Source organism: Astatotilapia calliptera, chromosome 14, assembly GCF_964374335.1.
Source record: "Astatotilapia calliptera chromosome 14, fAstCal68.1, whole genome shotgun sequence".
Taxonomy (NCBI): Eukaryota; Metazoa; Chordata; class Actinopteri; order Cichliformes; family Cichlidae; genus Astatotilapia; species Astatotilapia calliptera.
In genome coordinates this window covers 29,111,372-29,139,350 of record NC_137435.1, presented here as the reverse complement: position 1 = coordinate 29,139,350, position 27,979 = coordinate 29,111,372, and the positions used below count along the sequence as shown (strand labels likewise).

The 27,979-nt window shown below is 40.2% G+C and overlaps 1 pseudogene across 1 annotated transcript in view; it reads left to right on the top strand.

Moving 5' to 3' along the window:
- LOC145419926 (polypeptide N-acetylgalactosaminyltransferase 17-like) overlaps positions 1-26,754 on the top strand; it is a 31,087-nt pseudogene extending 4,333 nt beyond the window's left edge. Inside the window, exons 3-10 of the transcript XR_013901187.1 lie at positions 185-359; positions 15,166-15,363; positions 15,863-15,980; positions 19,749-19,934; positions 20,104-20,241; positions 20,586-20,681; positions 24,186-24,347; positions 25,352-26,754. The product of XR_013901187.1 is annotated as a polypeptide N-acetylgalactosaminyltransferase 17-like (transcript). The remainder of the gene's footprint in view (positions 1-184; positions 360-15,165; positions 15,364-15,862; positions 15,981-19,748; positions 19,935-20,103; positions 20,242-20,585; positions 20,682-24,185; positions 24,348-25,351) is intronic.
- Positions 26,755-27,979: the final 1,225 nt, after the last annotated feature.

Genomic DNA, 27,979 nt, shown 5'->3' with positions numbered 1-27,979 from the left:
TTTCAGGCTTTATTAGTCCTGACATCAGATCAAATACTGGAAAACTCCAGCTGGCAGACTGTTCAAGGATAGATGTGCAGATTATAAGCTAAACTGCAGATTCAAAGATCAACTAAAGATCAGTCTTTATAAGCATTTCTGACTTGTTTTGTTTGATGTGTTATCTTCATTTTCTGAACTGTAGAGCAACTGAAAGGTCCACTGGAGGAGTATGTGAACAAACGCTATCCCGGCCTGGTGAAGATTGTAAGGAACCAAAAGAGAGAGGGATTGATCAGGGCCAGGATCGAGGGTTGGAAGGTAGCCACTGCTGAGGTGACAGGATTTTTTGATGCCCATGTGGAGTTCACCCCATCATGGTGAGTGGGTCCTATCATCTAGCGGGAAGCACGGTGTTATTAACAGTCAGGAGTGAATTTTTGGTATTTGGAAAAAGGCTTATTTTAGTGTAAATTAAAGTGAAACACAGCATTCAAAAACAAAAATGACATGTACTCAAAATTAAATCTGGAAAAAAACATATCTTTGCCAAATGTATGAACATTGGAATAACTTATAGAGAGATACTCCCATACGGTTTATGACAAAATTTAATCCAAAGTGATTGATGGCCCTAATCATGACCTTTTGACCTCCCCCCTCCCCCCCGGAAGCGAGTAATGACCGTGACGAATTGCATCCGGAGAAGGGGGGGGGGGCGGGAACCCCCCGACATCCGGAGAAGGGGGGGCGAACCCCGGAAGCGCGCCATCTGTCGCTAAGCGTGTCGAATTGCATCCTGAGAAGGGAGGGGGGGTAAACCTCCGGAAGCGCGCCATCTGTTGTTGGGAAAAAAAAAGAAAAAAGTTTTTAGAGGGAGGAGAATAAAAGCAGAGAGGAGGAGTTCACAATTTCTAAGCCTCAGACACACAAGATGGATTTCATTCTGCAGCCCAGCAGCTCTCCTGTGTCCGATGAGATCTGCTCTCCCAAAGAAGAAGGCTTTGAATATGCCATATTCAAATACAGCATATTTACTAAGGAAGGCCTCGATCCGGACCTTATGACACTTCCGGAAATACTCCGGAATTGTCTAGTCATTTTCAGACCTGATGCGTCATGTTCCATAAACATGAGGGGAGGGGTTTGGTTCCTGAAGCACAGCGGTGATGCAGCAGCTGATTTTGTGCTGTATAGAGAGACAGAGCGGCAGCTAGTTTTCCGCAAACTCATAGTCTGAATTCTGTTTCAATATTATGACGATTTTCTCTGTATTTCTTAATGGGAATAAAGAGTGACTTCCTGTAGAGATTTCAATAGTATTTTATTTTCCTATAATACAGACGCAGTAAAAAAAACCTTTAAGATGATCTGCCTAGCAACAAATTGCATTTTTAGGCTACACCATAGCTTGTGATGAAAAGAAGAACTTTCTATCCGCTTGTAACCTACAGGCTGCCTACCCCGTATGTGTAAAAATGAATAAATATCCCTTAGTGAATACTTTTCTTTGAATACTACTTTTCCTTTTGAGAATCCCTTTTACAAGGGACTGAAAAAACAAACCATAATTGCCGTGACAGGCGATCTTGTTTCACACACACACACACACACACACACACACACACACACACACACACACACACACACACACACACACACACACACACACACACACACACCGCGGGTCAAGGAGGAGTGAGATATCAGATATCAGTTTTTTCTCAATGCTTATAACCTATAACGCGCCCCCCAAAACAATATTATTATTATTAAAACATCTATAAGGTAGGTTTTGCGCAGCCTGCTCCTTGTCAGACCAAAGTTTTTTTCTTCATTACTTTTAGCTACTTTTACACTGGGTTTTCTCAATAGACAGAAAATGAAAATGAGGAGTCAACAGCCGATATTATCATTGCTTGTAACCCGGTAAATAATTTCGTACATCTCCCCATAAAATAAGCCTTAGTGGAAAAAAGCTCATATTCGAATAAGTTTATTCCCCTCTGTGGGAAAGAGTTTTTTTCTCAGAGTCAACCATGAGGCGAGTTTTGTCAACAGCAATTGTCCATTTGGTAAAACAAATATCCGCCTCTAAGTCGTATTTTACCGTTGCAGAATGTGGAAAACAGACAGCCCTCACAGGAGGCACCCAGGGGCCCACCTCACACACCATAGTTAAAATATTTAAATTTCAACTAAATTTGTAGTAATGATCGGATTTCCTCACTTATCTACACCACACTCCTTGATTTCTTATCGTTTCTTATCGTTCCTCTGTCCCTTAATAGAAACTATCCTCCCTTTCAGTTGTCTTTTGCACTTCCATATCGCAAAGCAGTTACTGTAGGTTATTTTCTGCTTATGCATTAATGTAATTAATTAACTTATTTATCCTTAAGTACGGTAATGACTTGAGTTCTAATGCTTTTTGTCTCTTGAGTTAGCCGTCAATGTGGGATTTTTTTACCCTTTTGTTCAGTTAAAGCTGCCTTTCATTCTTCAACGCAGCTTAAACTCTAATAGGTAAGCTTTCTTGTAATTTCTTAGTTCTGCAGGCTTCTTGAAAGACATCCGAGACTCTTCTTTGGATGCTGGATGCCTTTTGTTTTGTTTTCTGTCAAGATGATCCCACACTGCTTCGATTATCTTGAGGTTCGAACCCTGGAGAGATCAATCCATGACTGATGCGTTGTTTCATCCAGGCATACTTTGACTACAATGGCAGTATGTTTGCGATCATTGTCGTACTGAAAGTTGCTGCCAATCAGACATTACTTGGTATTACATGGTCGATCAAAATCTGGTGGAACTTTTCTACATTCATAATTTGATTAATTTGGATAAGAGCTCCAACAACACTGGCTGAAATCCAGCCTCAAAGCACGGTAGAGTATCCACGCTGTGTTAAAGACGGCTATAGACATTCACTGTTGTATCTCTCTTCGGACCTCTTCCATGCATATTTCAAATTTGGATTCATTACTCCATAAGACATATTACAGCTGATTTCTTTTTCCAGTCAATTTCTTGTGTAATTTGGCACACCTCAGCCTTATTTTTCTCTGTTCTCCTTCCTTAAGAATGGCTTATTAACAGCCACCCTTCCAACTCAGATAACTTTTGATGAAATGTTTACAGCACTTGAGTTACTCGCCACGGCCATCCTAAATGCTAAGAACACTAAACTTTAATTCTAAATTACGTTAACCAGAAAAAACAAGCCAAAGTCGAGATGTTGCTGAGCTGACCTGTGCTATGCTATGCCTTCTAAAGCACGTATAATGTAAACAGAACTGGTCTTTGCACAGAAGCCTGTGGAGCTTCATAATTAACCTCAGTGTGTGAAGAGCACTCTCCATTTAATAATAGCTGTAATAAAATGTTATGGCCGACGGTGTTAAACGCTGCACTTGGGTCTAGCAGGGAAGATTTCAACTTTTCAATACGAATGAAGGCTGAAAACTGATTAGATTAATGTCTGATGATCTTTTCTGTGCTTCTTCAAGTTTGTAACACCAAACATATTAAAGGATGATGTAAGGCTCACAGGAAGAGTTTAATTAGACACACATTTACTATTTTCTTTATACTCTTTCTTTCTTGACATGTTTAATATGATTACTATCAGAGGAGAAAATGACCCTTGTGTAGTTTAAAAAAGTTTTATTTAATCAAACTGTAATGTTGTTGAACTCTGACGGACGTGTCTTTTAATCTTGTCAACAAATCCTTAATCATCTAAATCTGCCATTTATCATCTAGTAAAATGTTCCCTCTGCTTCTGCTGCACATCTCCCCGGACACTCTCCGCTTCACCTGTCCTGTGCAGGTGGTCCAACCCCTGCCTGCCTCCTTAAACTGGGGTGTTTAAATCTCTTTACCTCTGTTGTGAACTTCACACAAAGTTTGTGGTAACAAAATCAAACTGACGAGGATCTCGTTTGAAAAACACACACTCACGAGACAAAATAAAAACAGACTGCTCAAAGCAAAAGCAGAGCCCTCACAGCTGGTAGTACAAAACACAGCGACAACATGCGTATTAGATACCCTCAGTGCCAGAAGCATAAATATGAAAAAATGTGATCACCAAGAGTATCCTAACAACGGCGTTGAGGTGGGTGTTACAGTAAAAAAAAAAAGTAGCCAAATTTTCATCTGAAAATGTTGAATTTTAGTAAAAACAATGCTCTGTAGTTTGATACTGTCGTTACAGACTAAGCAGATGTTTAAAGCCTTCGGACGCTCATTTGAAACGCACTCATTCTCCTTATCAGCTGGAAACATTAAAGCCGTAAAATGACTTTTTCAAACGGATAAAAACTATTGAACAACAGCAATGTTGAGCCTGTTCCAAAATTTGGATGTACATGTGTTGAAGGTGTGGGTCTTGTTGAATTATTAAACATACATTCTTTAATTTTTCGAGCCACAAAAACAACAACTTTTAATTTTCTTCTGCTTGAGTATCGGCCTCGGGTAGCTCTACTTATCATTGCTCAGTCAGTTGTCTGTTTGTGCTACTTTTTTAAGGAGCAGCGTATTATTGGTAAGGGTGACTTTATGTGTTTAGCTACTTAAGTGGAAGTACTGTGGATAGTTTTACCTTACATACATAGATCTACCAATACAGCTTCTGAGGTAACTGTTTACAAAATGTTATAATCTATTCAAAGGTTCTTTGCAATTTTACATTGATAAACATTATCCTTAACACATTTGGCCCACATAAAGTACTATGGCCATCACACTGTCATTTAGAATTGTTTAAATAACTCCTGTCTTAAGTCCTTCCATCAAAAAAAAAAAAAAAAAAAAAAAAAACATGGTTCACTTTTACATCACAAAATGTTAGAAATATAAGTCGTTCATAACAAACTGAAAGGTTGGGAGTTTAAAAATGCAAACCGATGGAAGAATCAGAATCAGAATACTTTATTGATCCCTGGGGGAAATTATTTTTTGTTACAGTGCTCCATTATAAACCAACATTAAGACAAGACAGACAATACACTAACTAAGAATAGTACAATATATACATATATATACATACATACATACATACATACATACATAAGTCACTCATAAATAAATAGCTGGAAAAGAAACATGTGTAGCTGTAGCAGCAAACAGTGTGTTAAGTGGATGCGTTGTACAGGGAGATGGCCACAGGCAGGAAAGATTTCCTGTGTCGTTCAGTGGTGCTTTTCGGTAATCTCAGTCTCTCACTGAACGTGCTCCTGTGACTGACCAGCATGTCATGGAGTGGGTGGGAGGTGTTATCCAACATTGTCTTTATCTTGGACAGCATCCGCCTCTCCGACACCACCTTGAGGGTGTCCAGCTCCATCCCCACAACATTGCTGGCCTTACGGATCAGTTTATCGAGTCTGTTGGCATCTGCGACCCTCAGCCTGCTCCCCCAGCATGCAACAGCATAGAGGATCGCACTGGCCACAACAGACTCATAGAAAACTCATAGAAAATAGGAAGCAGAAGTAGAAGACTATAACGTCTCAGAGCACACGGTGTCTATTATTGTGTAGACATGTATAAATAAGAGCTTAATAAAGATGCTTAATTTCTTAAGAAATAAACAGGTGGAGTGATCTTTATCAAAAGTGGATGTTGCATCTGTGGCTAAACCACTGTACCCAAAAAAACTTTAAAAATCTACTGTGTGTGAGGCTGTGTAAGTAAAGCTTGCCCTTCACACCCGCGTGTAATAAACCATTTGTTGAGGGGTTGTGGATTTGGCACCTCAGCATTGTGAAAGTGGGGAAACATGTTTCTGGCTGTGCATAAGATTTCTGCTTACAACTTAGAATCTCAGTTCTAAATGAAATTCAGATGTTTTTTTTAAGTATGGCTAATGTATTATTTGACTTCTAAGACACACACACACACACACACACACACACACACACACACACACACACACACACACACACAAGAACAACACAGAGAAGAAGAAGAGGGGGTCGTTTTACTACGCATCATAAAAACGCAATCATTCATAACATGGACAGTGAGAAGTAAAACTCGTCGTCTTACCACATGTTATATTCTGTAAACTTAAAATAATCCGCAGAAATTAGAGTTTAGTGTTTTAATTCATCTATTAAAAAACACGAGTCAACATTACTGAAGTGACGCTTTAACGATGCGTCTTATCATCGTGTTTATGATGATAAAACATGTTCTCTCGTTAGTAGATGTCTGCGCTGTCACTTGTCACGAAAATGTTCAGAGCCAGGGTTCCTCTTTAATTACCATTGATCGTTAATAGGGTCACAAAAGATTTGTCGCATTATCCCCATAAACAAAATGCTTTTATAGAAATCATTGTGATACAAATATTTAGATTCTTGATTCACAATGTGCACGAACTCAAAATCTTTAGAGGTTCATATTTATAAAGTATCGCAAATAATACATTTATACCATTGTATGAGCTACACTTCTTGTAAAAACTGATTGAAAAAAGCTCCTGTCGTGACCTTCCTTCTGTGAGGACACACACACACACACACACACACACACACACACACACACACACACACAGAGAGGGAGACGGGGGCGGGGGGAGATCATTAGGATTGGAGGCGTTTTTTGGATTTTCACTTATTGTCGGCTTTACAGTCACATAAAATTCATTCCAATTTTTTGCCTTTGCTTCAATTAAGGTGTTTCTTTAAATCTACAGCAGCTCCCTTTTCAAAAGGTTTACTGACAACTGACAACGATCAATAGCAGCATACGTGGGGGGAAGAGTATGAGTCTTACGGTGACAGCGGGGCCGTGGGAGCCGGAGGGAGGGGTGAGGGTCCGCGCTAAATTTGCAAAGTTACTGATTTAAAAATTATATTTTTGAATTTTTAATTGCATGACAAACATACGATAGACTCTTGAGCATATTTATATAGCTAAATACACAACGGTATAACCGTGCTAAATAAAAGAGGTCCAAGTACCAAAGCACTCTAATGCAAGCCTCTAAACTGCATGTTGATAAGTACGTGAAGCGTACCTCTACAGCTGAAAACAGATTGTATCCATACTTTGAGGATCTGCTGAATTGTTTTTTTTTTTTGATGAACTGCAGATGATGATGAATTCCTCTTTATTGTAGAAACAGTCCCTAAGCTGTTGTTGCTCATACTTACCGAGTTCCCTAGCTACTTCCTTACTATGTCAGTAAACCTTTTGAAAAGGGAGCTGCTGTAGATTTAAAGAAACACCTTAATTGAAGCAAAGGCAAAAAATTGGAATGAATTTTATGTGACTGTAAAGCCGACAATAAGTGAAAATCCAATCACAGAAGGAAGGTCACGACAGTATCAGTAAATATGAACCTCTAAAGATTTTGAGTTCGTGCACATTGTGAATCAAGAATCTAAATATTTGTATCACAATGATTTCTATAAAAGCATTTTGTTTATGGGGATAATGCGACAAATCTTTTGTGACCCTATTAACGATCAATGGTAATTAAAGAGGAACCCTGGCTCTGAACATTTTCGTGACAAGTGACAGCGCAGACATCTACTAACGAGAGAACATGTTTTATCATCATAAACACGATGATAAGACGCATCGTTAAAGCGTCACTTCAGTAATGTTGACTCGTGTTTTTTAATAGATGAATTAAAACACTAAACTCTAATTTCTGCGGATTATTTTAAGTTTACAGAATATAACATGTGGTAAGACGACGAGTTTTACTTCTCACTGTCCATGTTATGAATGATTGCGTTTTTATGATGCGTAGTAAAACGACCCCCTCTTCTTCTTCTCTGTGTTGTTCTTGTGTGTGTGTGTGTGTGTGTGTGTGTGTGTGTGTGTGTCTTAGAAGTCAAATAATACATTAGCCATACTTAAAAAAACATCTGAATTTCATTTAGAACTGAGATTCTAATTTGTAAGCAGAAATCTTATGCACAGCCAGAAACATGTTTCCCCACTTTCACAATGCTGAGGTGCCAAATCCACAACCCCCCAACAAATGGTTTATTACACGCGGGTGTGAAGGGCAAGCTTTACTTACACAGCCTCACACACAGTAGATTTTTAAAGTTTTTTTGGGTACAGTGGTTTAGCCACAGATGCAACATCCACTTTTGATAAAGATCACTCCACCTGTTTATTTCTTAAGAAATTAAGCATCTTTATTAAGCTCTTATTTATACATGTCTACACAATAATAGACACCGTGTGCTCTGAGACGTTATAGTCTTCTACTTCTGCTTCCTATTTTCTATGAGTTTTCTATGAGTCTGTTGTGGCCAGTGCGATCCTCTATGCTGTTGCATGCTGGGGGAGCAGGCTGAGGGTCGCAGATGCCAACAGACTCGATAAACTGATCCGTAAGGCCAGCAATGTTGTGGGGATGGAGCTGGACACCCTCAAGGTGGTGTCGGAGAGGCGGATGCTGTCCAAGATAAAGACAATGTTGGATAACACCTCCCACCCACTCCATGACATGCTGGTCAGTCACAGGAGCACGTTCAGTGAGAGACTGAGATTACCGAAAAGCACCACTGAACGACACAGGAAATCTTTCCTGCCTGTGGCCATCTCCCTGTACAACGCATCCACTTAACACACTGTTTGCTGCTACAGCTACACATGTTTCTTTTCCAGCTATTTATTTATGAGTGACTTATGTATGTATGTATGTATGTATGTATATATATGTATATATTGTACTATTCTTAGTTAGTGTATTGTCTGTCTTGTCTTAATGTTGGTTTATAATGGAGCACTGTAACAAAAAATAATTTCCCCCAGGGATCAATAAAGTATTCTGATTCTGATTCTTCCATCGGTTTGGATTTTTAAACTCCCAACCTTTCAGTTTGTTATGAACGACTTATATTTCTAACATTTTGTGATGTAAAAGTGAACCATGTTTTTTTTTTTTTTTTTTTTTTTTTGATGGAAGGACTTAAGACAGGAGTTATTTAAACAATTCTAAATGACAGTGTGATGGCCATAGTACTTTATGTGGGCCAAATGTGTTAAGGATAATGTTTATCAATGTAAAATTGCAAAGAACCTTTGAATAGATTATAACATTTTGTAAACAGTTACCTCAGAAGCTGTATTGGTAGATCTATGTATGTAAGGTAAAACTATCCACAGTACTTCCACTTAAGTAGCTAAACACATAAAGTCACCCTTACCAATAATACGCTGCTCCTTAAAAAAGTAGCACAAACAGACAACTGACTGAGCAATGATAAGTAGAGCTACCCGAGGCCGATACTCAAGCAGAAGAAAATTAAAAGTTGTTGTTTTTGTGGCTCGAAAAATTAAAGAATGTATGTTTAATAATTCAACAAGACCCACACCTTCAACACATGTACATCCAAATTTTGGAACAGGCTCAACATTGCTGTTGTTCAATAGTTTTTATCCGTTTGAAAAAGTCATTTTACGGCTTTAATGTTTCCAGCTGATAAGGAGAATGAGTGCGTTTCAAATGAGCGTCCGAAGGCTTTAAACATCTGCTTAGTCTGTAACGACAGTATCAAACTACAGAGCATTGTTTTTACTAAAATTCAACATTTTCAGATGAAAATTTGGCTACTTTTTTTTTTTACTGTAACACCCACCTCAACGCCGTTGTTAGGATACTCTTGGTGATCACATTTTTTCATATTTATGCTTCTGGCACTGAGGGTATCTAATACGCATGTTGTCGCTGTGTTTTGTACTACCAGCTGTGAGGGCTCTGCTTTTGCTTTGAGCAGTCTGTTTTTATTTTGTCTCGTGAGTGTGTGTTTTTCAAACGAGATCCTCGTCAGTTTGATTTTGTTACCACAAACTTTGTGTGAAGTTCACAACAGAGGTAAAGAGATTTAAACACCCCAGTTTAAGGAGGCAGGCAGGGGTTGGACCACCTGCACAGGACAGGTGAAGCGGAGAGTGTCCGGGGAGATGTGCAGCAGAAGCAGAGGGAACATTTTACTAGATGATAAATGGCAGATTTAGATGATTAAGGATTTGTTGACAAGATTAAAAGACACGTCCGTCAGAGTTCAACAACATTACAGTTTGATTAAATAAAACTTTTTTAAACTACACAAGGGTCATTTTCTCCTCTGATAGTAATCATATTAAACATGTCAAGAAAGAAAGAGTATAAAGAAAATAGTAAATGTGTGTCTAATTAAACTCTTCCTGTGAGCCTTACATCATCCTTTAATATGTTTGGTGTTACAAACTTGAAGAAGCACAGAAAAGATCATCAGACATTAATCTAATCAGTTTTCAGCCTTCATTCGTATTGAAAAGTTGAAATCTTCCCTGCTAGACCCAAGTGCAGCGTTTAACACCGTCGGCCATAACATTTTATTACAGCTATTATTAAATGGAGAGTGCTCTTCACACACTGAGGTTAATTATGAAGCTCCACAGGCTTCTGTGCAAAGACCAGTTCTGTTTACATTATACGTGCTTTAGAAGGCATAGCATAGCACAGGTCAGCTCAGCAACATCTCGACTTTGGCTTGTTTTTTCTGGTTAACGTAATTTAGAATTAAAGTTTAGTGTTCTTAGCATTTAGGATGGCCGTGGCGAGTAACTCAAGTGCTGTAAACATTTCATCAAAAGTTATCTGAGTTGGAAGGGTGGCTGTTAATAAGCCATTCTTAAGGAAGGAGAACAGAGAAAAATAAGGCTGAGGTGTGCCAAATTACACAAGAAATTGACTGGAAAAAGAAATCAGCTGTAATATGTCTTATGGAGTAATGAATCCAAATTTGAAATATGCATGGAAGAGGTCCGAAGAGAGATACAACAGTGAATGTCTATAGCCGTCTTTAACACAGCGTGGATACTCTACCGTGCTTTGAGGCTGGATTTCAGCCAGTGTTGTTGGAGCTCTTATCCAAATTAATCAAATTATGAATGTAGAAAAGTTCCACCAGATTTTGATCGACCATGTAATACCAAGTAATGTCTGATTGGCAGCAACTTTCAGTACGACAATGATCGCAAACATACTGCCATTGTAGTCAAAGTATGCCTGGATGAAACAACGCATCAGTCATGGATTGATCTCTCCAGGGTTCGAACCTCAAGATAATCGAAGCAGTGTGGGATCATCTTGACAGAAAACAAAACAAAAGGCATCCAGCATCCAAAGAAGAGTCTCGGATGTCTTTCAAGAAGCCTGCAGAACTAAGAAATTACAAGAAAGCTTACCTATTAGAGTTTAAGCTGCGTTGAAGAATGAAAGGCAGCTTTAACTGAACAAAAGGGTAAAAAAATCCCACATTGACGGCTAACTCAAGAGACAAAAAGCATTAGAACTCAAGTCATTACCGTACTTAAGGATAAATAAGTTAATTAATTACATTAATGCATAAGCAGAAAATAACCTACAGTAACTGCTTTGCGATATGGAAGTGCAAAAGACAACTGAAAGGGAGGATAGTTTCTATTAAGGGACAGAGGAACGATAAGAAACGATAAGAAATCAAGGAGTGTGGTGTAGATAAGTGAGGAAATCCGATCATTACTACAAATTTAGTTGAAATTTAAATATTTTAACTATGGTGTGTGAGGTGGGCCCCTGGGTGCCTCCTGTGAGGGCTGTCTGTTTTCCACATTCTGCAACGGTAAAATACGACTTAGAGGCGGATATTTGTTTTACCAAATGGACAATTGCTGTTGACAAAACTCGCCTCATGGTTGACTCTGAGAAAAAAACTCTTTCCCACAGAGGGGAATAAACGTATTCGAATATGAGCTTTTTTCCACTAAGGCTTATTTTATGGGGAGATGTACGAAATTATTTACCGGGTTACAAGCAATGATAATATCGGCTGTTGACTCCTCATTTTCATTTTCTGTCTATTGAGAAAACCCAGTGTAAAAGTAGCTAAAAGTAATGAAGAAAAAAACTTTGGTCTGACAAGGAGCAGGCTGCGCAAAACCTACCTTATAGATGTTTTAATAATAATAATATTGTTTTGGGGGGCGCGTTATAGGTTATAAGCATTGAGAAAAAACTGATATCTGATATCTCACTCCTCCTTGACCCGCGGTGTGTGTGTGTGTGTGTGTGTGTGTGTGTGTGTGTGTGTGTGTGTGTGTGTGTGTGTGTGTGTGTGTGTGTGTGTGTGTGTGTGTGTGTGTGTGTGAAACAAGATCGCCTGTCACGGCAATTATGGTTTGTTTTTTCAGTCCCTTGTAAAAGGGATTCTCAAAAGGAAAAGTAGTATTCAAAGAAAAGTATTCACTAAGGGATATTTATTCATTTTTACACATACGGGGTAGGCAGCCTGTAGGTTACAAGCGGATAGAAAGTTCTTCTTTTCATCACAAGCTATGGTGTAGCCTAAAAATGCAATTTGTTGCTAGGCAGATCATCTTAAAGGTTTTTTTTACTGCGTCTGTATTATAGGAAAATAAAATACTATTGAAATCTCTACAGGAAGTCACTCTTTATTCCCATTAAGAAATACAGAGAAAATCGTCATAATATTGAAACAGAATTCAGACTATGAGTTTGCGGAAAACTAGCTGCCGCTCTGTCTCTCTATACAGCACAAAATCAGCTGCTGCATCACCGCTGTGCTTCAGGAACCAAACCCCTCCCCTCATGTATATGGAACATGACGCATCAGGTCTGAAAATGACTAGACAATTCCGGAGTATTTCCGGAAGTGTCATAAGGTCCGGATCGAGGCCTTCCTTAGTAAATATGCTGTATTTGAATATGGCATATTCAAAGCCTTCTTCTTTGGGAGAGCAGATCTCATCGGACACAGGAGAGCTGCTGGGCTGCAGAATGAAATCCATCTTGTGTGTCTGAGGCTTAGAAATTGTGAACTCCTCCTCTCTGCTTTTATTCTCCTCCCTCTAAAAACTTTTTTCTTTTTTTTTCCCAACAACAGATGGCGCGCTTCCGGAGGTTTACCCCCCCTCCCTTCTCAGGATGCAATTCGACACGCTTAGCGACAGATGGCGCGCTTCCGGGGTTCGCCCCCCCTTCTCCGGATGTCGGGGGGTTCCCGCCCCCCCCCCCCCCTTCTCCGGATGCAATTCGTCACGGTCATTACTCGCTTCCGGGGGGGAGGGGGGAGGTCAAAAGGTCATGATTAGGGCCATCAATCACTTTGGATTAAATTTTGTCATAAACCGTATGGGAGTATCTCTCTATAAGTTATTCCAATGTTCATACATTTGGCAAAGATATGTTTTTTTCCAGATTTAATTTTGAGTACATGTCATTTTTGTTTTTGAATGCTGTGTTTCACTTTAATTTACACTAAAATAAGCCTTTTTCCAAATACCAAAAATTCACTCCTGACTGTTAATAACACCGTGCTTCCCGCTAGATGATAGGACCCACTCACCATGATGGGGTGAACTCCACATGGGCATCAAAAAATCCTGTCACCTCAGCAGTGGCTACCTTCCAACCCTCGATCCTGGCCCTGATCAATCCCTCTCTCTTTTGGTTCCTTACAATCTTCACCAGGCCGGGATAGCGTTTGTTCACATACTCCTCCAGTGGACCTTTCAGTTGCTCTACAGTTCAGAAAATGAAGATAACACATCAAACAAAACAAGTCAGAAATGCTTATAAAGACTGATCTTTAGTTGATCTTTGAATCTGCAGTTTAGCTTATAATCTGCACATCTATCCTTGAACAGTCTGCCAGCTGGAGTTTTCCAGTATTTGATCTGATGTCAGGACTAATAAAGCCTGAAAAGAATATATCACCATTGCAGCTAAGTTGGCGAGTTTAAGAAGAATCCCTACATGCTAAAGAAAGTGCTTGTATTTTTTTCTTAGCTTCTCTAACATCAGATCCATTGCAGCCCTCTTTACTGAAGAAAGGAGGAAAAAAAGAAAAATGCTGTTCCAGAGTCCCCTCTGGCAGCAACAATCAAAGCCTGACACATTATGCCTAGCTTGCATAATTATTTTCATGCAATCACAATAATTGGAATTCATGTCGATAAATATGAAAGGACAGCAGAGTGAGCTTAAGCAACCATTCCCAGTATGACAACTCTTTTGTCTCACTTCTCTCACTGGCAGCCTGCACTCCTTTATAAACCTCACATCAAGCCTTAGTATTGGTTGTGTGAAACAACATGATAAGAACACAAAGGGCAACCCACTAAGCACTAAATGGTAAATGGCCTGCATTTGTATAGCGCTTTTCTAGTCCCTAAGGACCCCAAAGCGCTTCACACTACATAATAAGTATTTGGTCAATAACAAAAATACAACTCAATACTTTGTAACATAACCTTTGTTGGCAATAACAGAGGTCAAACGTTTACTATAGGTCTTTACCAGGTTTGCACACACAGTAGCTGGTATTTTGGCCCATTCCTCCATGCAGATCTTCTCGAGAGCAGTGATGTTTTGGGGCTGTCGCCGAGCAACACGGACTTTCAACTCCCGCCACAGATTTTCTATGGGGTTGAGGTCTGGAGACTGGCTAGGCCACTCCAGGACTTTCAAATGCTTCTTACGGAGCCACTCCTTTGTTGCCCGGGTGGTGTGTTTTGGATCATTGTCATGTTGGAAGACCCAGCCTCGTTTCATCTTCAAAGTTCTCACTGATGGAAGGAGGTTTTGGCTCAAAATCTCACGATACACGCCTGAGAAGTTTTAAAATGAGACACTTGAGGCTGTGGGATCAGGTTGAACGGATTTTATTTTAAAAAAAACATCACAAGCACACATAAAACACACACCAAAACAGGACCCCTCTTGGAGAACTTGTCGTAAAAGTAAATTTTTAGTAACCATAAAAAATGAAGGTTTTGTACTAATTCAAAAAAGCTGAGCGCTTGGTGGTGAACTGAATCAAAGGCTAAATACTGTCAAGAAATTAGCATGCAATGAGGGACCTTATTAACCCCGCTAAGACAACTGCCACATCCTGTTGATGTCTTTTTGTGGATCTCATTTTCGAGCTCAGTGCATAACTTAAGGTATACCGTGCAGTTCTCTCACTGCCCCCTGCAGAGCTCAACTCGGCTGAATCAAACAGAATTAGTGATAAAACTGGGACGACACAAGGAACTTTCTATTTGACTGAAGTGGATGAAAAAAGTGGTGCTCTTAAAAGATGTTATAAACTTTGTTTCTGCACAAAGTAAAGTCAACTAAATGTGTGAGTGTGTGTGTGTTTGCACTTTTTTCAGGTCAGAACCAGTTCTAGCTAGAATAAAAGAAAACCACAAGAGGATTATCTTGCCGTCAATCGACAACATCAAGCACGATACCTTTGAGGTGGAGCGCTATGAGAACTCTGGCCATGGCTACAACTGGGAACTGTGGTGCATGTACATTAATCCACCCAAAGAGTGGTGGGAGGAGGGAGACATGTCTGCACCAATAAGGTATGCCAGCTTCTCCCATTTAAACGTGAACACAGATCTCACACTTCTGAGATGTATTTTTTTCCACTTCTTTAAGATTTTCAATAAAACTGCCACCAAGTTCTTTTTTTAGTTTTGGGGAAGATTAGGGGAAAACAAGAAAAAAAGCTCCTGATGGGAAACCAGACTTCATTAAAGCAATAAAAAAATTACAGCCTAAATTAGAGAGTGGTGAAAATAGGATTTTAATTATCTGATTATCACCCATATATTTGTGTTAAATTGGATTTCCTTCCATTCTTTAATTAAAAATAAGAATAAATTGCATGAGTATGCACAAAAATGTTTAGATTTACCCTCCACATAATAGGCTGAAATATAAAGTGTGAAACTTTGCATAGTGGAGATTTGGGTTGTAGAAAAGTACTCCAAAATAAACATCAGATAAAGCCACAAAAAAACACATTCTGGTGTTTGCAAACGCTCAGTGTCACATGATAGTGTGTTTTCCTGGCTGCAGGACGCCTGCCATGATTGGATGCTCCTTTGTGGCCAATCGGGACTACTTTGGAGAACTCGGTCTACTCGACTCAGGCATGGACGTCTACGGAGGGGAGAACATCGAACTAGGCATCAGGGTTTGTGTGTCACCCAGTTTCCTCTTGTTCCTGCTCCCTCTTTACCCCTGTAGGTTTTAAGTGGAGCAGTGGCCACCGTAGCGTGGCACCACTGATAAATGAGGCCCCATTAAGAGTCCTGGAGGACCAGTCCTGTGTGAGCAGCTCACAGCAGGGCAATGGAGATAAATAGGTCACGTAGAGCAGAGCAGGAAGGTTGGAGTTTGTTTCTGTACATTTTGAGAGATTGGAGAGTCTTTTGTTTTTCTGCAAGGTTATTAGATTTTTCCTGAAAAAATAACGTCAAACATTTTCACAACCCGAGTGTGTTGGCTTTTATCCAGCAAGCTAAACAATCAAATATTTTTAGAAAGACAAAAACGGTTGCCTTGTCTTTGAGTTGACTTGGTCATAACTTGAATCTGAAATGGAAAGTTCTTATATCTTGTCATCAAAAATATCAAGATTCCCCCCAAAATTAAGTCTAGATAAGTAAACGTGTACAGATGCAATAAAACAGCTAAAATTCAGCTTCAACGCACCTATAAATATATTACAACTGCTGGAGATGAAGTATTAGCAAAGACATGAATCTAGCCCACAATGTCACATCTCAAGAACCACATTTCTTTCTGTTCCTCTTTTACTACAAAGCAGTGGGACACATATCCAGAGTTGCCCTGCGACAACAACATTTCTACATTTCACTACAACCCTTACAAGAGGATTGTTTGGATGTGTCCAGGGAGAAGGCCCTCATTCAGAGAAACTCTTTCATAACAAGCACTTGAATCAATGACTGTTTGGGTTTTAACAGGATTCTTGGGATAATGAATGTTAAGCGGTAGATATCAGCACCTCTATGGGGCAATTTTGCATGGTTGTTGTCCAACATCTTTTACATGAAATCATAGTACTGCTTATTTATCTTAGAGTGTGGCAGAGAGCAGTAAAATGTTTTTTTTTGGCATACCCTCTGTTGGTTAGCACCCGTGTCCTTGGGTAACAGAAACACATAGGTTATCTTTAAAACCTATGTGCCCATTTTCTGTTTGTAGTGCTCCTTATCTGTGGATGGAACATGTTTCATATTGTTCCCAGTGTGAAGAAAGACTGACGGACCTACTTTTTATCCAGTAGGAATGTTTGTCAGGAGTGAAATAGGTTGCATCTGTGCAATTGTTTGGCGACCTGTCAGTTTGAAGTTTCTGTTACGCTCACATCACTTTGACGTGGGTTCAGATAGCTTGGATATCCATGTCTTCATTATGTTCACAGCAGAAGGCTCGTGGGTTGGACACACTCAGCAGATACTTTATTAGATACACCTTGTCAGTATTAGGTTGGACACTCTTTTGCCTTCAGAGCTGTTTTAATTCTTCATGGCATAGATTCAACAAAGTACTGGAAACATTCCTCAAAGATTGATCGTGGCATGATGGCCTCATGCAGTTGATGCAGATTTGTCAGCTGTGCATTCACGATGGGAATCTCCCATTGCGTCATATACCAAAGGTGATCTATCTGATTGAGATCCCCTGACTGTGGAGACTTTCCTGTTAGCTCACAAGAGTAGCACCTGATATGGTCCTCTGCTGCTCTAGCCCAAATTCTTCAAGGTTCACGGTTCAAAGTAATGCAAAAGTGGTTTTTAAGAAGAAGTTATCTGTTTTACTGTTGCCTTCTTGTCAGCTCAAAGCAGTCTCTGGTCGGGTCTGGTATCAACAAGATATTTTCACCCAGAGAACTGTCTCTCATTGGATATTTCCTCTTTTTGGACCATCCCTTGGGATAACCCTAGAGATGGTAATACAGAAATATCCTAGTAGATCAGGAGTTTCCAAAATACTCAGACCAGTCCTTCTGTCAACAACAACCATGCCTAACGTGTCTTAAATCTTCTTTCTTTTCCATTTTGATGCTCAGTTCTTCTGTGAGTACCCTGCCGAGATCCACTTTCTGGGTAAATTATTCATTATGAGAGCAGTTAATCTCCTTTTGAAGCTTGTGGATGTGCACAACAATTCTACCTAACAGTGAGAGGTCAATTCAGGGTCCAGTGGTTTGATCTCACTCACAGTCCTGCATGAATGAATTCACAGCACCATGTCCTGTTCTCATCTGTTCTTCAAGGGGTTTTCCTCTGAAGCCTCTGTGTTTGTTTAAGGGCTGTGTTTTTCTGTGGCTGGGATAGTTCCTAATTGGTCAGTTGCTGGCTTTGCACATTTGTTCTCCAAACCTGCAGAGGATACCTCAGTCTTGACCTGCTGATTTTGATGGCTATCATTGTGAATGAAGTAAGGATTACAGCTAGGTCATTGGATTCCACCACTGATCAACTTAGAGATTGTAGCTACATGATGCCCTTATTTGGGCATGTCCATTTTTCCTGAGGTTGTGTAGAAGCTTTTGGAAAAAGGGATGAGTACCACTGGCTGTTTCCAGAGAGGATCCTGGGAGGAAGTTATCTTGTTCAGCTTCCTATTTCTTCAATAGCAAGTCTGCTAGGTCAAAAAGCTCTTTTTTAAAGTTTTGCATTAAGAGCTGTTTCAGTAGCTCTAGATGCACCATAACATTGTTCTAGCCATTCTGATATCATTTTCAGCTCAGCTGCTGGGTGGTTTGTATGAGGAGATAATTGATTCAACCTTCATGCTCTGAGGTTTCTTTTCTAAACCACTTCACAAGCAGGTGAAGCTCTTCTGCTGCAGTTAATTCTTAAACCTTTAGCACCAAAAATGAATGATGTCCAGTAGTTCTCCACTTTATCATTATACTTTCTTTGACCTCTGTTAATGAGAAGCAACAAAAGGAACGAATCTTGGTCAGGAAGAAGAAATACTCTTGTACACATTTAAGGCTATTCATCATCTCTCTCCTCCATATCTCTCTGATCTGGTTCAGATCACTGCCCCATCTCGATGTCTTAGATCTTCTTCTTCCCTTTCTCTCTCCGTCCCTTCCCCCCGTCTTGCCACCATGGGGAGCAGGGCTTTCAGCTGCTCTGCTCCACGACTCTGGAATTCCCTACCTCCTGATTTAAGAAATATCTCTTCCATCTCTCTCTTTAAGTCCCAACTCAAAACTCACTTGTTGTCTTATGCTTTTATGATTGTGTAAACTGCTTGCTTTTATGCTTCTTTTTTTATTCTGTTGTTGTGTAGCTCTTGGGGCTATGCTAGCATTCATGTCTTATTGTTCTGGCCCGCTGTCCTACATCAAAGCTGGGAAATAGCATGGTGAACTGTAGAAGATGTTTTGGCCACATCTTCAAGCATGACTTGTGCTTCTGACCGTCTCTTCTTGTTGATCTTTAATGACATGCCTGGAATCATCATGGTGTATTCGCTGACTGGGAGAGTGCTCTGGATGATACGTTGTCACAGCAAACAATATAAGTAAAAAAACATGCATTTATGTATGTATACTCACAGTTGGAGCTTAAAAGTTAACCCAGTGCTGAAGTGCCGAAAACCTCAGCTCCTCTTGATGCCCCTTAAGGTTGGCTAGAAAAAAATGAATAAAAGCAACAATTAGATATTTTTTATATAACAGAAAACAAGAAGAAAAACCGAGAAGGACTTCTAAATGTACAGATTTAGCTTTCATTAGTTCCAGCACAAAGAAAACACGTCCTTCCAGGTGCTCTATGCTCCAGCTGTTAGCTGTAATTGACTTTATAAATCAGGACATCGCGGCGACTGTGCATCTGCCTATTTATATTTCCTGCTGCCCAGCAGCCAGCAGTATATTATTGTGAGCTTTAATTCATACTCCTACTACCCACAGGTGTGGCTGTGTGGAGGCAGTATGGAGGTGCTGCCTTGCTCCAGAGTGGCTCATATTGCACGAATGAAGAAACCTTACCACAGTAACATAGCTTTCCACACACGCCTTAATGCCCTGCGTGTGGCAGAGGTCTGGATGGATGAGTACAAGTCCAATGTCTACCTGGCCTGGAACATCCCCATGGAGGTGAGAACGGCATTTTTCTGCACCAAGACCTCTCTTAGAGAGGATGCTGTCAGTCATGCTTGTCTGTTTGTGACTATCAGATGTCCATGTTCAGAGCCAAACAGTTTTTCTTTTGGTTCCACAATTTATGTAGAGACTTTAGGCATAATAACTTCCTTTGCTCTTGCAGAACCACGGTATTGATTACGGAGACATATCACAGAGGGTTGCACTGAGGAAGAGTCTGCAATGTAAGAGCTTTCACTGGTACCTAGACAACGTTTACCCAGAGATGAGGAGGTACAACGATACGCTGTTCTACGGTGAGGTGAGCCATGAAGGACAAAGACACAGGAAAAAGTAAGTTTGTAGATGTAAGATCTGATGTACAAATTAAACCACTGAAATTAAATAAATGATACTTACACAAAGTCCTAAGAAACTTGTATCTCCTCCACAGACCAAAATATAACAAGAAAGCAGGGACTCAGACAGCATGTACATCCACATCTTCTCAGCTGTTAATAGAAAATAAATGAGATTTAGAACTTTGTCTGATCCACACTGACACATCCTTGTTTTTAGCCTTTATACATTTTTAATCGGTAATTATTTTGGGGAATATTCATATTTTATGAATTAAGTCTGACTCTTTTTTTTTGTGTATTTAAGGTCCGCAATTCTAAAGCAAGCCACCTGTGTATGGATCAGGGTGTGAAGGAGAACCACACAGCCACCCTGCACCCATGCCATGGGTGGGGTCCTCAGGTACAACACTCTTCCTCACCACCATACTAAAGAGTATACTCCATCTTTTTCCAGTTGCTTTGCTTTCTCATGAAAACATACAGTGAGCTTCTCCGGTGATGTGATTTGCAGCTGTGTCTCAATCACAGGCTCAGCTGAAATCCTCCAAGGAGCGAGTTCTGCTGTCAGAATAAAATTGTGTCTTGCACTTTTTGTGTTGAAGCCCTGAGTCAGCCAGTGTCAGCTCTTCATCCCTTCAGCCCTAAGGGCCTCTCTTTTTAGCTCACAGTGGTAAACAGGTGCTTTAGGCAGAAAGTCAAGGCTTCAGTGGTAAAATGCTAAAGGAGCTAAAATTTCAATTCAATTCTGGAAAAATGAGTGCCGCTGATAGGTTTGTAGCTTGAACCCATCCGCTGGAACGTTAAAGGCAATATAATTACACTGCAAAGCAAGACACGAAGTAGGCAAGCTTCATGTTACTCGTGCACGGGAGAGAACCGGACAATCGCCGTTCCTTCGCTTGGCCCCAGTTGCTCTCGTCCGTCCTCCCGTACCACTGTCCTTTTATTGAGGTTACATGAATATGCATAAGTTCGTTAACATATGACGTCTACATACACACAAAGAGTAATAAATTCAAATTCAAATTTTATTTGTCACATACACAGTCATACACAGTACGATATGTAGTGAAATGCTTGGACAACTGCTCGTGACCTAAAGAAAACAAAAAAGGAAAGGCTATGAATAAGGTAGGAAATAAATATGAAAAATTAAAAAGGGGTAAATTTAACTAGGAAGGAATAAAATATAAATTAAGGTTAAAAATGAAATAACTGTACAACACAAATTAGAATGAAGGGTAAATTTAACTGGGAAGAATAAGATAAAATATATAAATTAAAGTTGAAAATAAAATAACTGTACAACAAAATACACCAATACACAGTATAGAACTATATAAGAATGTATGAAGAAATCTAAATATAAATAAATATATACACAATAACAGCAGCTGTACAAGTATTAACCGGAAATGAAGAATATAGTGACCAGTGTTGTGCAAAAACAAAGTCCAGAAAGTCCAGTGTGTGTGTAAGAACCATATGTGTGGGTCAGTACTGTGTGGTGGTGTGATTGAGAGACCGTATCGCCTGCGGGAAGAAGCTCCTCCTCAGTCTCTCTGTGTTGGTCTTCAGGGAGCGGAATCGCTTTCCTGACCTCAACAGAGAGAACAGTCTGTTGTTGGGATGGCTGAGGTCCTTCACGATCTTCCTGGCCTTGGTCCAGCACCGCCTGCTGTAGATTGAGTGCAGGTCAGGGAGCTCGGAGCGGATGGTGCGCTCAGCTGACCGCACAACCCTCTGTAGAGCTCGTCTGTCCTGCATGGTGCTGTTCCCGAACCAGGTTAAGATGTTTCCCGCCAGGATGCTCTCTATGGTGCACGAGTAAAAGTTCCTGAGCACTTTGGAGGGCAGTTGGAAGTCTCTCAAGCGTCTGAGGTGGTAGAGACGCTGACGGGCCTTTTTCACCACGGTGTTGATGTGACAGGACCATGACAGGTCCTGCGTGATGTGAACTCCGAGGTATTTGAAGCTGTCCACTCTCTCCACTGGGCACTCGTTGATGACGGGGGTCTGGTAGTTCCTCTCCTGCTTAGTGCTGAAGTCCACTATCAGCTCCTTTGTCTTACTGACGTTTAGAAGGAGGTTGTTCCTCTGGCACCAGTTCTCCAGATTCCTAATCTCCTTCAGGTAGGCCGTCTCGTTGTTATCAGAGATCAGGCCCACCACGACGGTGTCGTCAGCAAACTTGATGATGGTGGTGGAGCTGGTAGTGGCCACACAGTCATATGTGTACAAAGAGTACAGCAGGGGGCTCAGAACACACCCCTGGGGGGCTCCAGTGCTGAGAGTGGTGGAGGCTGAGACATGTCCGCCCATCCTTACTGCGTGCGTGTGTGTGTGTGTGTGTGTGTGTGTGTGTGTGTGTGTGTGTGTGTGTGTGTGTGTGTGTGTGTGTGTGTGTGTGTGTGTGGACTGCTGATCAAAGGGTCAAACATCCTTGGTCAGGAAGAGGGTAGCCTCCCCCTCACCCTAGATGGTTCATCCTAGATAACACGGTGAGGAAGTCCTGCAGTTCATCTAAACAAAGACTAGACTAGAACAGACGCAACTACGTTAATCCTACCATAAAACAATAAAACACGGTATGACCTCTCATGCTCCCAAAGTGCTGTCTAATACACACACAGTTTGCAGACTATCAAGGATCAAAACCTCTACCAATCTACAATTAATTACAAAACTCTAAGCATATATAAGTAAATATTTCTAAGCATAAATGACAATCAACAATACAAATCGAACAGCCGCATCACACTTTCTTCACAAGACATGCTTCAGTTGCATTTTTTAAAGTTATCCTTTTGATGGAACAAAAAGTCTTCAGTTTTTATTAGACCACCAGTTTTTCACACTTGCACTTCCACGGAGATAAAAGCGACCCCATGGTGTCTTAGCGTGGGTTCTCTCCAGGTAGTCTGGCTTCCTCCCACAGTCCGATGACATGCACGTTAGGTTAAATGGTGACTGGCTGTAGGTGTGTATGCAAAACAGATAAAGCACATAAGTGCATAAAATAAAGTGCGATATGAATATCTGTGAAAAGATGAATGTAACTTGTAGTGGTCAAAGATACTAGAAAAACATTTTAATAAATACTCTGTTCTTAAGAAGAAGCAGTGACATCTAGGGACCACAAGTGGGATTTTTTAAGATTTTGAGTCCAAACGCTGTTAAATCACCTAACTTTTGTATGATGTACTGCAAACAGGATGCAGTTACTCTGCAAAAAGACCCAAACTGGGCTGACTGGGTGGTTGATGGAAAGCTTTATCTTTATATCTTTTGCAAGGCATTGCAACCACTATTCATGCTTTGTTAGGAACAGAATGCGATATAAACAATTTCCCAATCAGTCTTTATCGTCAGCACACTCAAAGCCTCAGAGCTAGATGCAACCAAAGGAACTGTTTTATCTGCACTGCTAAAGTGGAAATTACTATTAATCTGAACGAAAAAGCTGAAGTGAAAGACACAAAGGTTAGAAAACAGAGCGGGAAGAATCTGACTCACTTCTGCTTTTTCTTTCTGTCAAGTTGAGAAAACTGCAGAATTTGGTGTATATAAAATGTTAGGGCTATATGTGGGTTAGAACTCTGCTGAAACAACACTGTGATTAGCAGTGATGTACAGGAAAATCTTTGTGTTTAGCACTCAGTGAAGAACAAAGACATGTTTTGCCTCTCAGCAGTATTGGGAACAACACCATCCTCTTGTTCAAAGCAGCAAAAAAAAAACCCAACAGCTTGCATAATCAAGGAAAATTCCTGCCAGGTTACCTTCAACTTGTACATCATCACATACTTATTTCATCGTTAGCTAATAAAGAGAAGAGTATTCACTCAGCCAGTTCAGTAACTTTCCGTTTACTGTATGTGTGACGTATCTGTTTTCCTCTTAGTTAGGACGCTACACTAAAGAAGGTCAGCTGTTTCTGGGACCCCTAGGCAGCACTGGTGAGGACACTCGTTGTGTGGTGTACGATCAGATGAGCAACTTTCCTCAGCTCCTCAATTGTGAAAAGGTGACCAACGTGAAACAGAAGACATGGCATTTCTCTCAGGTCAGAAGTGTAAAGAAATCTCTTTTTCAATGATATAACTGAGTGTTTATAAGAGAAACTAAAATTTACTGGCATAGAGTTGAGAGGAAAAGTATCTATATGTCAGATTTTAAAAGGGACCTATTGAGCTCATGTCTGGGTCCATTCTTTTTTCTCTTGGACTCTAATATGAGAGTAGCTTTGCATGAATCTTCATTTCTCTCATACTCAGCATTGCTGCAGCCCCGTAGTTCATGCTTTATCTGACAGAACCGCCTTTATATTCCGAATACCTCCGTTGAAGCCACCTTTCTTTGTGTTAAAACCCTCACAAACAGAAGGTTTTAACACCGGGGCCAGTAGGACTTCACAGATAGATCTGTCTGTTTGTGATGACTATATTAGGATATCATCTCTGCTATTACTGAAATCAAAGCAGTCTGGTTAACGGGGATTATTTGCACATAAATTGAGACTTTGGCTATGATTAATATGAACAATAACTGTTGTAAAATTATATTTATGCTAGAAAATAAGGGGTCCTCTTAAGACAACTAAACCCAGACTGCTTAAAGGGTAACAAGCGACTCAATATACCTTTTACTTTGGCATTGATTCTCTTTTTCTTTTAATGTGAAAAACCTTTTGTAAGTCAATTTTCTGTTGGTCTTTTAGTTCTGTTTGGGTAACCTTTAAAAACTAAAGAGTTACAGCCTGTAGCACGGGAAGAGGAGAGCTTGAACAGTGATGCTGCAGACCTTCTGCCACATCGATTCTTTGTCACACAGCAGGACAAGCAGTGAAGAGTCCTGCAGACGTAGAAGTCTTAGGGAAATAGGGAGACCTTACTTATTTTATATAGATGTAAGGTAAAAAGTTAGTGCCATTTGTTTAAGAAAGAGGTTGCAACAGTTCACATAAGGCCCGGTCTGGTTACATACTGTTCTGTCACCATCACGCATTGTTCACAGACCATCTGTGAAATCTGTTAAAACCAAAGTATTGTATCTCCTTCTGCCTTGCAGAACGAATCGATCATAAATCGGGCTACTGGACGCTGTCTGGAGGTGGTGCCGGCTAATGTTTACTCCGGCCACCTGCTGGTCCTGCAGCCCTGCTCGGGGCAGAGGTGGACCATCAAGAACACTATGAAGCAGTGATCGCCTGGCCAGTTTCATTGGGACCAATTACAAAGGCTATTTCCAAGAGCTGTCACCTGACGTTACCTTGGCCAGTGGACAATCAATGATGCGGGGGCTCCTTAGCTTTTGAAATAAGACTCAAAAATAGATGGCTTTAAGGAGACGAGTGATGAGGTGGTTTGGAAACAATTGATGTTTTTTTGTTTTTGTTAGTTTTTTTTTAAAAACATGGACATTCAACGTGGTGAAAGTTTAGCATGAGGACCATTTCTCTATATGAATTTTACAAACTTTCAATGTGATGTTGCCATAATTCCTGTGTGCCACTTCTTTACAGTGTTTAAGTTTTAGTAGACATTTAATCGACCAAAAGCGTGTTCTTTCTTATGTGAAGGGGAAAAAAAGTTTCCATCTTCCATCAGTCTTTCTGCAATATTTCATTCATTTTGTGCCACGGACCGGCCCTAAATAACTAAAATGTGTTCATAACACACGGGAAAAGACACAGGGGAACTGAGGTAACGATAAAAACAATAAATATGAACGATAAAACGAAGAAAAAAACCCCCGGTAAACCATAAATTGCACACCTGAACCTCAACACTCGCGGCCCGGTACCAAACGACTCACGGACCGGTACCAGTGCATGGCTCGGGGGTTGGGGACCGCTGGTCTATGGTACTTAGAAATTAAGGAATGGCTACTCGTGACAGGAGAAAATTTTACACAGTTTAGCAAAAATGCCTGAAAAGTGATTCTTATGTTTTTCAGAAAATTCAAATCCTTGTAAATATTTATAATTTGAAGAAAAATATGCTAAAAATATTACTTGGTGTACTTTTTTTTTCAAATCACCCCAACAAGGACTCTGGGCTAAATCTCACTTCTATGTTTTATGGATTCTGACTTTTATTGCTATTTTTCCACCAAGCATTCTGTAGCATCAGATGCAATATATCTCGTAGCATGAAGTACTGTAAGCAGTTGGGTACAAAGTTTCTTTGCGCTAAGTTAATTTATTTGGTTAACTGCTGTGTGCCATAACTACTGAAAACCTAGTCAAACATAGGAAGCACTTTTTTGGACAAAGGGTTGGAACATGAACGAGAGAGGAGGATTGAATCAGGAATGCACAAAAGTACCAATAGTGGAAATGCAGGAGGCCTTAAAGGCTGAAATTATTAACGTACTGAGATGTATATGATGTCATATATTAAATTGCATAAGTGTGATCAGCTGGATTTTTGCTCCCAAGATTGTCTTCCAATAAACAACTGGTTTCCTGGGTTGTGCTTTGTTACTGTGTTTTAGGATACATCTGCAGTCTTTAAATTTGTCATACTTTAATTAGTATGCTTATTTTTTTCAGTTTAATTTTATTTTCAAGCTTGTTTGTAATTTTTTGCTGCTAAACTCATGCTTTATTTTGCTTTTCTGGACTATAAATAAGGTAGAGACAGCAAAGATGAGCTACCATGCTGGCCTGCTCTCCTTTTAACTGCTCCATCCATTTTCATGGTTGTGGTCAAAATATTTTCGGCATGCTGTGAGATTAGTCCTCAAAATCATCCCCCAAAATAGACTACTTCAAAAGAGATTTCACCCTCAGCTTCCAGCTGCATGGCATCTGCTGTAACTTACACCAACTCGACTTAAGAGTACTTTCATCACATTTTTTATAAAAGCGCTTCTACACAATATTACCCAGCCACAAATAAAGCAGCCAGGTGGCCGAACATTAAAGGGACTGTTCTATAAATGACAAGTTATGGGTTCAATCCTGAAGCAACCATATGTCCTGTAAATAGTGTCCTTGAATCAGACACTGACCTCCTACTGCTTACTCTCGCTAAACTGCTCTGGATGAAGCATCAGCTTAAATGCTTAAGATGTAAATAAAACAGGAGGAGACTGCTGGGAGCACAAGGGCCTGTTTCTAGCAGAGAGGGGGAGAGAGGAGTGAGGCGGCTCTGAGGGACAGAGCCTGCATGCTAACATAACACTGAATGCTGATCAGACTCTTAACGAAGAGACTGCTCATCGTTCTCTGGCGTGAAATAGGATTACCATATGTTGGTTAAAGTCCTGCTAAATGTAAGCCAGCAGTAAATGCTAACAAGGACAAACTGATCAAATAAACTCACTGCGTTACTTAGATAAGGTTGTATTTATGGGGATGGAAATTTGTATAATTTGTAGATTTTAGCATGTAAAAAAATGGAGCTATTTTTAAAGGATGACAAAAAATCTAGAAAATGAATGTAATTCATTGACATTATTGTATCATAGTTTGCATTGTTCTGACCAGCAGTGTCCTGCAGCTCCCTGTGAGCACTTAATGAAAGAGGTTATGGTTTAATGTCAGAGCAGAGAACTCACAGTTGTCAAATATGATTTTGCTCTAATATGCACCATGTGGCGCTGTATGTTTTCTGTGATTGGAGGGTAGTGTCACTGCAGCTGTCACCCCAGCCTGCTCTCTGCTCTGCCTCGGGAAAAAAGCAGCAGAGA